Source organism: Silene latifolia, chromosome 1, assembly GCF_048544455.1.
Source record: "Silene latifolia isolate original U9 population chromosome 1, ASM4854445v1, whole genome shotgun sequence".
Taxonomy (NCBI): Eukaryota; Viridiplantae; Streptophyta; class Magnoliopsida; order Caryophyllales; family Caryophyllaceae; genus Silene; species Silene latifolia.
This window is the reverse complement of record NC_133526.1, coordinates 97,663,317-97,673,131: the sequence shown is the minus strand read 5'-3', so window position 1 is coordinate 97,673,131 and position 9,815 is coordinate 97,663,317. Positions and strand designations below refer to the sequence as shown.

Here is a 9,815-nt window from a genome sequence, read left to right as displayed (position 1 = left end):
CTCTTGGGCCCAACCACACCTTTTGTTCCCTAATCAAGAGGACCAAGCTTGGAATCTTGGTGGCCAAGGTGGAGGATACTCGGGCCAAGGAGGAGGGTATGACCAAGGAGGAAGTTCTCACCGGTATGGCTACCCCCAACAAGAGGATGATGAAGAGTGAAAGAGGCCTACCTCATCACCTCCATTTGGATGATACTTTTCTCTCCCTCTCTCTTTTGTATATACATTGCATTTAGTTAGCTTTCACTTGGATTTGTATTATATTTCATATTACATTTGCATTAGTTAGTTCATATAGTATAGTTTCCATTGTAATATATTTCATACGATTCATGTAGTTAGTTGCATTCATGCATAGTTACAAATGACCAATCCTATTCTTTTCTACACTAGAAATAGTGTTTAAATCGGTTTGGGGATATTTGATGTGACTCATATTTGCGCACATTTAGTCCCCTAATTGAACCCATTTTGCATACTAATATAACATTCCATAGCCATTTTATCCGTCAAATGCTTTCTATTTTGCTTTCCTAGTGCACTTCGTATGTTTTGTAGGAAAGAAGACAATTAGGCGGAAATTCCCGTCTTTCGCGCATACTTGGAAGCTTATTGATGATATTTGATGGACTAGTATGAAGAGGAGGCAAAAACTAAAGACTAATTTCACAAGAATAAGAAGAAAGTGAAGAGAGGGATTATGACGCAGAATCCGAGCGGCCAAAGAGACAAAATGCTCGTCCAAGAAGCATAATCCGAGCGTCCAACCCTCGAAGACGCTCGGATTCCCTTGCTACAAGCCGAGCGGATTTGCCCAAAGACGCTCGTCCACCTCTGCAACAATCCGAGCAGATTCCCCTCCTGGACGAGCGGATCGTGGCGTCTTCAGCTGGGATGCTCATCTCTCCGAAAAGGCTAGCAATTCCCTGCTTAGAACTCACAAATGTAATTACTAATTTAGCCTTAGTTAACCTAAAGAAGCTCTACTATATATACCCCACTTGTAAATAATCAAGGTGGAAGTTTTTTTTAGAGTACTTGTCGTTAGGAGCACCTAGACCAAAACACTATTTATAACTCCACAAACATCTCTACAATTAGTAAAGAGGCAAGTAAAGGTCGAATCCCAAGGGACGGGAATTGAGATGAGATTTTCAATTGCAACTAGCGGTGTCTAGGGGTGTCACAAATTGGGGTTTGAATAGAAGATCACTAAACTAAATAGCAATAAAAGTAAACAAGCAAGATTATTAAAAAGGGATGTAAACAATTGATAAAAGGCACTAGAGTGTCATGGGGTCATAGGGGATTCATGCGAATTGATCATACAAACATATTCTCAAATTATAAGCAAGCAATTATTGTTGTGATGGATCGAGTTGGTTTATTTCTAACAATCCTAGGAAAGTTTGGGTCCCGGAGCCGAATCGATTAGATTGTACAACACCTACAAGTCGACTTAATCATCCCCCATGTTGGTTTCCCCTAATTACCCATTAACCCTAGCTAAGGAAACTACTCACTCATTATTATGTTAAACATGCTAGCAAGGTTGTCAATCATACCAATAAAGTAAAACATGATGAATAAATGAAGATAATTAACAATAATTAAAAAGGGATTAAGAGGATTATACCTACTAATGATTCCAATAATAAAGCAAAGAATAATAGAAGTACTTGATGATTGATTGGAAGATTGTCAATCTCCCAATAATAACCCAAATAATCTTCAATTACCCAAAATGAAAGATGAACAAAAGAGAGATTAAGGAAATGAGATTTGTATTAAAACTTGATTAAAAGTTGATTACAAGATTAAAGAGAGATTTGATTGGTATAAAGTACACTAGAGATTGCTAGGAAGAACATGATAATCTAATTAGCCTAATGGGGTATTTATAGTGGGGATTAGGTACATGAATTAGGGTTTACTAATGGCTTAAATGACGATTAAGTCCTTGAGGAATCGCTCCTCTCAGAAAAATATGCGAGTCTCCTTTTTGCTAGTCTTTCGCGAGGTATGCGCATCCTTCATAACACAAGTAGAAGACGGATTAGCTGTCACAAAATCCGAGCGTCCAGGGCACGGGACGGGCGGATTGTGGGTCTTTTGGACGAGCGGATTCGTGGGGTGGACGGGCGGATTGTGGTGGTTCTCGACGAGCGTCCAGCTGAGGAAGACGCTCGGATTGCTTGTGCTGGACGGGCGGATTGTGGGCAATCCGCTCGGATTGTAGATCAGCTTCTTCCTTTCTTCTTGTCTTCCTTTCTCTTCATAAAATCCTTGAGGATTTCCTCGAGGATGCAAGGATCTTTTCTCATCATTGCCCATCTACTATAGTATGTACAAAGGCCTTCTAATCTTGTCTTCTCTTTGATGCTTGGTCATTGAATTCAATCAATTTAGCTCCATTTTTCCATGAAAATGCATGGTTTTCACTCCTTTCCTACCAAGGGATCAAAACCTCAAAGAATATGCAAAACAAAGGACCAAAGACAATAAATGACCCAAATATGGACTAAAAAGCATGGGAACAAGGCTAATTCGGGGACTAAATATGCTCAAATTATGGTCACATCAAATATCCCCAAACCGAACCTTTGCTCATCCCGAGTAAAGAGGTGACAAAGACTAGGACCATTATTTAAACTAACCTAATAGCACAGCCGATATGAGACAATTAGCGGGTCTCACTCCGCCCCTTCAACTCACAACAAGACAACCATGAGGTAGGATGCCTTCTTGCAAGGCAAGGTCGGTCTTGACACAATGGCGATACATCCAAGCATTAAAGCACACAAAATCAAGTAATGGATGCATCTACAAAAGAATAGCCACTTTCCTCATCTAAGTGGCGGAAATTATCTACAAGGGAAGCAATTCAAGGGTACACACTCCTTCATAGATGCAATTTCTTCAAACTACTAAGCCTAGAAGGATACCAATAAATCACTTCCAAATTGTGTCAAGCTAGAGTACCTTTGTCCTTAATCGTTAAATGCTTTTGTCAAGAGTAGACTCCCTATGGTGTTAAAAACACTGGAGGATCGCGGAATTCCCCCTCTTGCCTAGACAAGAAGAAGGGTCGTCCCCTCTCTACCATGCACAAAAATGGATACGATGGATAAAGGGATCGATAGTATTTAAGTTTCATTTGGGAGTTTGCTTTGTTGTTGTTTTTCCCCCAAATTTCTTGTGGCATTTGACATTTTGAGAACACTTTCTTTTTGCCATTTCTTTTGATTTTTGGCATTTCAATACTTGACAACTTTTCAACTTTTTGCATTTCTTTTTGAACATTTTAAAAGTCACCCCATATGTAGTGAGGGTGCCTTATATTTGAAGCATAGGAGTTTTCATTTTTGTTACTCCTTTTTTCTTTTGATGCATTTGCAAAGTTTTTCTTTTCATTTCTTGAACTCAAATTTGTGAACAATTTCTTTTTATGTCCATTCCCTTTGATGACAAAATGTATGTTAGAACATGGATAAATGATGGTTGCATGGTTTCAAGGGTCACCTTGGAATAAACGATAGCCAAGGAGTTATCACACCACAAGGTACTCTTGACTAGGCCTTAATCCATGGGTCAAAGGATACTAGCATGACGCATCCTAGGGTGTTTTAAAAGTATTCTAACAAGCAAAGTCTTAAGAAGAAAAAACATCTACTAGGGCCTATATACACTTGTCAAGCTTCCCAAGTAAACGGTTTCACAAAATGTTTCTAACATGCAAACTACATGCCATGATGCAACTAACATATATACATCCTAATGCATATGATTCTACCAACTAATATGCCATATAATCTAAATGAAAGTCCTAGATTCACATTGTTATACCGCATCAATCAAAATAAAGCCACATAGTCATTAACATAAAGAGGAAAAAGGAGATTGGAAAGATCATACCATGCGGTATTCAATATCCTCATGTCTCGGATGTGGCGTAGTCGATCAATGTGAACAAGGATAAAAAAAACACAATATATACAAACAATATATATAAGTCCACACTACAAAGGAAATGAACTTGTTTTTAGATTTTCAAATCTTTCAAATTTTTCAATTTTTTTCGAAATTTGTGATTTTTTTTTATTTTTTGAATAAAAGTTAAGTTAGAATTTCCCATCCCCACACTAATATGGGCATTGTCCTCAATGGCCAATATGATAGGAAATTATGCAAGTATGATACATGAATTCTATACTAAATGCAAGCTACACTAATCTACACTACATGATGCATGGTTTTTTGTCTATGACGGAGAGCGTAATTTAGATTACCTCCCATTGCGTATGCATGTACTTCCCCAAACCGAGATAGACATTATTTCTAATGTCTTAGATTTTGGGGTAGTTTATGCACACAATATGCAATGCATGAAACTATATATTGTCATTTTAGATTTTTCAAATGGGAACAATAAAAGAACACCTCAATGTGGGCAAGGTGTTAGTCCTCAAGAGGGTAGGAGCCTCCAATGCTTGCTAGTCCTCCACCATATCATCATTGTCGTCATTTTCCTCCATAGAAGCGGACTCATCTCCACTTCCCTCTTTACTTCCTTGCTCACTTCCTTCATCATCTTCATTTGCCTCTTCTTCTTCTTCTTCATCTACCTCTTCATCAACACCCTCATCATCAACAACCTCATCATCGACATTCTCATCTTCACCCGGTCTTTCACCCCTAGATGTGCTTGGAAAGAAGACTTCCCTATCCGCCCAACTAGGCAAAGGACATGAAGGATCAAGTAGTCCTTGCCTAGCTAAATGAAGGAGGGGTGGATATTGGGCCAAGTATGCATCTACTCGATCATTGTAAGCTTGTTTATGCATCTCTTGCATAAGTAGAGTCATGTAGTCATTTCCCACTTCAACATCTTTGGTTTTGAACTCTTTATATTTGAATGGATAGGGTGGTGTGACAATGGAGGAGGAGGGCTCTTCAATCTCGCTCCTTTGTTGACGGATGATGTACTCGGCGCCCTTGGAGAGTGGAAGTAGGTAGTTTGTTCGATGAGCACTTAATCGGCATATCTTGGAAGGCAAAGTGAAAGATCTAGCATCATTGGTGAGCCACCCATAGTTGGTGTCAAGAGAGTTATGCTTGACCCATTTGTACTTGTAAATCATGGCATCCATGTCAATGAGATGACCCCCTTTGATCGCCACATTGGTGTTATCCTTGTTGAAATTTGCGTCAAAGTGCTTGGCCAAAAGAGTAACTAGACCTCCATTTACAATATGAGCGGTGACTTCCTTACCACAATCAACATTGAGCCATCTTTCCACCAAAAGCCTTAGAGGATTATAAGGCTTAGGGAATTCCCTTCCAACATTTAAGGCCGACTCAAGTAGAACACAATCGAGCTTTGTAAAGTGATTAGTGCCTTTTCTTGCAATTATAGTATTCCCGATGACCTTGTGCCACACTCTAATGCCCGGATGGTGGACTAATAGAGCGTGACAAGCATGAAAGCTCACAAATTTCTTCCCGGAAATTGCCTCCCAAAGAGGAGCGGAGTCATACTTTTCGGGCATCTTATGATAATATGGTGTATCACTAAGGCCTAATGCTTTACTCAAAACATCAAAGGTAATGCGCCTATTCACATTGGCAAGGCGAAACTCGATGTATTCTCTAGTCTCTACCTTAGTCACTTTCAATGAACTTAAGAATTCCAAGGTAAGGGCGGGGTATGTCAATTCTCTTGTAGTAAACAATTTTTCCAACCCCATGGCTTCAAATAAGGCTTTTGTTTGTTCAAGGACATCCAATTTGTTCAAGACAACTTCACATATGAATTTGGTGGGTAAAATGGCTTTCTTAGCATACTTGGCAAATGTATCCCTATGGGAGTTAGAAATGAAAATTACCTCCGGATAGTTTGATAATTGAGCAATTTCCGGAGTTATTATTGTTGTTGCTTCCAAGGGAAGATCTTGTTATTGTTGAACTTCCAAGTTTGCATTAGAAACCACCATAGCCATTGAAGCTTTCTTTGCTTGAAGGAATTGTTGCCTTTTTGAGAGTGCCTTTGCCTTGAGTGCCTTTGTTGCTCCTTTTGTTCTTGCCATTGTTGATTATACCAAGAAAAGGTTGAAAATCTTCAAATTTCTAATTATACCCAAATCGATTTTAAGATGAAAGGATTTGTCTTTGTATTTCAAAGATCGACTCAAAGGTTGAAGATTTTGGTGCTTAGATTGATTATTATTGCAAAAGGAGTGATTAATTATTGTTGTAAGGAAGTTTGGATTTGATTTTGTTGAATTTGGTTGAGGAAATTTTGTTTTTGGTGATGGAGAGGATGAGGTTTTTGGGGTTTATGGGTAGTGTTTGAATGTTTGAATGAATGAATGAATGTGGGAAGGGGTATTTAAAACACCCGAAATTTTCAAAACTGCAGGGGGAAGACGAGCGGATTCCTGTCGGGACGCTCGGATTCTGCTCAATTTGGCTTCAGGAAATATCGCCTAAAGACGAGCTTCTTTCAGTGAAGACGAGCGGATTTTGAATCAGGACGAGCGGATTCCCTTAAAGACGAGCGGATTCTGTTACAACAACTTTGCTAAATCTGCACTGGTAAAAAGACGAGCGTCTTTCTGCAAAGACGAGCGGATTCTTTCAGAGGAGCGTCTTCTCAGCTGGGACGCTCGGATTCTCTAACAGACCAAAATTTTTGATTTTGCAGCTCATTTAGACGGACGGATTCATCCATAGACGCTCGAATTCCTAAAAGACGAGCTGATTACCCAAAAGACGCTCGGATTCCTCCTAGTCTACCCGGATTCAGGTCCATCCCTGCACTTGCATATCCCGTGTCATTTTCATTCTTCAAATCCCGTGTTCTTCATTATAGGGGCACTACAAAGGCATGAATAGCCTAGGCAATTGCTATCCCCACACTAAGATAAAGCACTACACATCAATAAAATCATTAGTCCCTCCCTCACTTCTCTTAAAAATGATGAAAATCTTGATCAAGGCACAAAAATCCAAAAGTGACAAAAATGCAATGTAATAATAAAAATGCAAGTTAGGGAGTTAGAAATATTTACAAATGGTGGTTTGGAGAGGACTCCACCAAACTCTCATCCTTGGAGAGATGTCATGGGGGCATGTCCAAGGTATTGTTGATGTTACTCAACACCTTGAAAAAGTAGTCAAAAGCTTGTTCATTATCATGATAAAGATCCTCAGTAGATTTTTGCACTTGTTGCTCTTCATGTTGGTCTTGATCGATAGCATTACCAATGTAGGGATTGAAAATACCTTCAAACTCATCGTCCCAAAGACCACAAACTTCGCTTACTTGATCATTAAAAATCTCTTGAGTTGATAGAGACAACTCTCCTCCTTTATTGTCTTGGCCAATGAGGCCATCCTCTTCACTTGCCATGGGTGAGCTTTTCAAGCTCTCTTTGTCACAATTCACTTGCTATTTTGATGGAGCATCATCAACTTTCTTTTTCCATTGGAATTCCGACTTCTTCCTCTCATCCTTCCGGCTATAATGATCAACCATAAAACGTGGTTCATGCAAACGGGGAGCTCTCATGGTCTTGTCAAGATTGAAAGTTATGCTCTCATCTCCCACTTCTAGAGTGAGCTCTCTATGCTTCACATCTATCACCGCACCCGCGGTGTGCAAGAAAGGTCTTCCTAGAATGATTGGAATATTGGAGTCTTCTTCCATGTCAACAATGAGAAAGTCCACCGGGATGAAAAATTTCCCAACTCTTATGGGAACATCTTCCCATATCCCTAATGGTGTCTTCGTCGATCTATCGGCCATTTGGATTGTGATATTGGTGCATTTAAGCTCTCCCATCCCTAACCTTTTACTTATCGAATACGGCATAACACTCACACTAGCCCCTAGATCACATAGGGCTTTGTTGATCGTGGTGTCGCCAATGGTACACGGTATTGAGAAGCTTCCCGGATCTTTAAGTTTTGGAGGTGAACTCCCTTGAAGGATTGCACTACTCACCTTAGTGAAGGCGATAGTCTCAAGCTTCTGGATCGACTTCTTCTTCGTAAGGATGTCTTTCATGTACTTTGCATAGGCCGGCACGTGATTGATTAATTCCGTGAAAGAAATCGAGACTTCCAAATTCTTCACAATTTCCATAAATTTTCCAAGTTGGTCATCAAATTTGGGCTTGGCTTAACGACTTGGAAAAGGAAGTCTAATCACAATGGGTTCCTTTTCCTTGGCCTTGTCTTCATTTTTCTTTGAAACTTCTTCTTTTGATGGTTCTCCATCCTTGGAGTTTTGCAAAACTTTTTCTTTATCACTAGCTTCCACAACTTCATCCTCAACTTCCTTCTTTGGTGCTTCGTACCTCGTATCACTTCTCAAGTGAATGGCACTAACCGTTTCATGTCTCGGGGGATTACTATGAGGTGGTAATTGCCCCTTTTGTCTTTGAGAACTTGAAGATGCTAGTTGAGTCAATTGGGTTTCCAACATTTTGGTGTGGGCTAGGATGTTGTTGATGGTGATTTCCTTTTCTTGACTATCCTTTGAATTTGAGTGAAAAACTCTTGTTGATTCTTTTGCATTTGGAGGACCGCTTTTTGAACATCAAAACCTTGGTCATTTTGTTGATTGTATGGAGTTTGATTTTGGTAACCTTGGTTTTGGTTGTAAAAGGGTCTTTGATTTTGGTTTCTCATGGGAGGTGGGGTGTATGTTGGTTGAGGGTTTTGAACATTTTGGCTTTTGTATGAGAGATTTGGGTGGAATTTGGTGTTTTCATTGTAATAATTGGAATAAGGGGTACCACTCTTGTATACTTGAAAGGCATTCACTTGTTCATTTGTTCCCCTACATTCACTTTGGTCATGTCCCAAAGTTCCACAATTCTCACATATCCCACTTGGGATTGATGAAGATGCCATCATGGCGTTAACATGATGCTTTGGTGATTTTGAGGCTTCTTCAAGTCTAGCCATAGATTTTTCGAACTTCAAATTGATGGTATCAATGTGAGCACTAAGTTGAGCACCCAATTGAGTAATAGAGTCCACTTCATGCTTTCCTCGTCTAGTAGCCTTGCGAGGTCTACTATATTGTGAATTATGGACCGCCATTTCCTCAATCTTGTTCCAAGTTTGATTGTCGTCAACTTCGGTGAACATACCATTTGATCCCATGTTTAGAATGTTTCTTGAGTCTTCATAAAGACCATTCCAAAATTGGTGTACCAAGAACCACTCGCTAAATCCATGATGAGGACATAAGCGACATATTCCCTTGAATCGCTCCCAAGCTTCATACAAGGATTCTTCATCTCTTTGCTTAAAGCCCGTAATTTGAGCTCTTAGCATATTAGTTTTTTCCGGTGGATAGAACTTTTTGTAGAAAGCTAGAGACAATTTCTTCCAAGAGTCAATTCCGAGAGTAGCCTTATCAACGCCTTTCAACCATTGTTTTGCGGTGCCAATTAGAGAAAAAGGAAATAAGACCTATCGAATTTGGTCTTGAGTTACACCGGTTTGAGAAATCGCATCACAATAGTCACAAAAAGTCTCCATGTGAGAGTGAGGGTCTTCACTAGGCATCCCCCCAAATTGGCTTCTTTTGACTAATTGGATAAATGCGGATTTGGCAATAAAATTTCCGGTTAAATGTTGTGGTGTGGGAGTACCATTGGGTAGGTTCTCCTCGGTTGGTACGGAATGTGATGAAAATTTAGGCATTGTGGGTTGATTTTGTGTTGGATTTTGTGTTGGGTTCTCCTCACCTTCTCTTGCAAAAGGGTTGACCAACTCAATAGAGTTTAGTTGAATATCTA

General features: G+C 39.7%; 1 non-coding gene across 1 annotated transcript; it reads left to right on the top strand.

The window, feature by feature from the left end:
* The first annotated feature begins 9,241 nt into the window (after positions 1-9,241).
* LOC141624184 (small nucleolar RNA R71) lies at positions 9,242-9,348 on the top strand. The gene has a single exon (XR_012533999.1). It is a non-coding gene; the product is annotated as a small nucleolar RNA R71 (small nucleolar RNA).
* The last annotated feature ends 467 nt before the right edge of the window (positions 9,349-9,815 follow it).